We start from the raw sequence: 482 nt of genomic DNA, 5'->3' as shown, positions 1-482 counted from the left end.
GACATGCTTTCTAAATGGAGCATCATAGGTATCTTCTATGATGGTCTGTCTGAACTGTCCAAGATGTCATTGGATAGCTCTACTGATGGATCTCTTCATCTGAAGAAGACGCCTGCAGAAGCTCAAGAACTCATTGAAATGGTTGCAAATAACCAATTCATGTACACTTCTGAAAGGAATCCTGTGAACAATGGGACGAATCAGAAGAAAGGAGTTCTTGAGATTGATACTCTGAATGCCATATTGGCTCAGACAAAATATTGACTCAGCAAGTCAATATGATTTCTCAAAGTCTGTTTGGAATGCAAGCTGCACCAGGAAGTACTAAGGATGCTTCATCTGATGAAGAAGCTTATGATCCTGAGAACCCTTCAATGGAAGAGGTGAATTACATGGGAGAACCCTATGGAAACACCTATAATCCTTCATGGAGAAATCACCCAAATCTCTCATGGAAGGATGAACAGAGACCTCAACAAGGT

The sequence above is a fragment of the Arachis duranensis genome, chromosome 1 (assembly GCF_000817695.3).
Source record: "Arachis duranensis cultivar V14167 chromosome 1, aradu.V14167.gnm2.J7QH, whole genome shotgun sequence".
NCBI classification, from domain to species: domain Eukaryota; kingdom Viridiplantae; phylum Streptophyta; class Magnoliopsida; order Fabales; family Fabaceae; genus Arachis; species Arachis duranensis.
This window is presented reverse-complemented; position numbering follows the sequence as displayed.